The following is a 318-nucleotide window of genomic DNA, read 5'->3' on the forward strand; positions in this document are numbered from 1 at the left end:
TATAATTTTGTAGCAACTTGATAAATCTTTTTAAGATTGCATCAATAGTCATGAGACTAATTTATTCTTTGAAACTAAACGATATATTCTTACAAAACGCATAATACATAACTAATCCATCAAGATATGCGATAACATTATCCGAAATTCGATCTGCATGCACTACATTTCGACGAATCCAATAATAATTGAGAACCCGGATCTCTTGCATACCATGCGAGAATTAATTATTTTACAGATTTTAATATGTTATTCATCATTATTAAGATCGTTTCGAAGATGCGAATAAGCATCAAAAATTTGTTAAATTGCTAGTCA

General features: G+C 28.9%; 1 protein-coding gene across 1 annotated transcript in view; it reads right to left on the reverse strand.

Annotated features, from left to right (window-relative positions):
- alphaCOP (coatomer subunit alpha) overlaps positions 1-318 on the reverse strand; it is a 13,043-nt gene that overhangs the window by 9,739 nt on the left and 2,986 nt on the right. The gene's annotated exons all lie outside the window — the stretch shown is intronic.

This window comes from Trachymyrmex cornetzi, unplaced genomic scaffold (genome assembly GCF_001594075.2).
Source record: "Trachymyrmex cornetzi isolate Tcor2-1 unplaced genomic scaffold, Tcor1.1 scaffold237, whole genome shotgun sequence".
In the NCBI taxonomy this organism is placed as follows: Eukaryota; Metazoa; Arthropoda; class Insecta; order Hymenoptera; family Formicidae; genus Trachymyrmex; species Trachymyrmex cornetzi.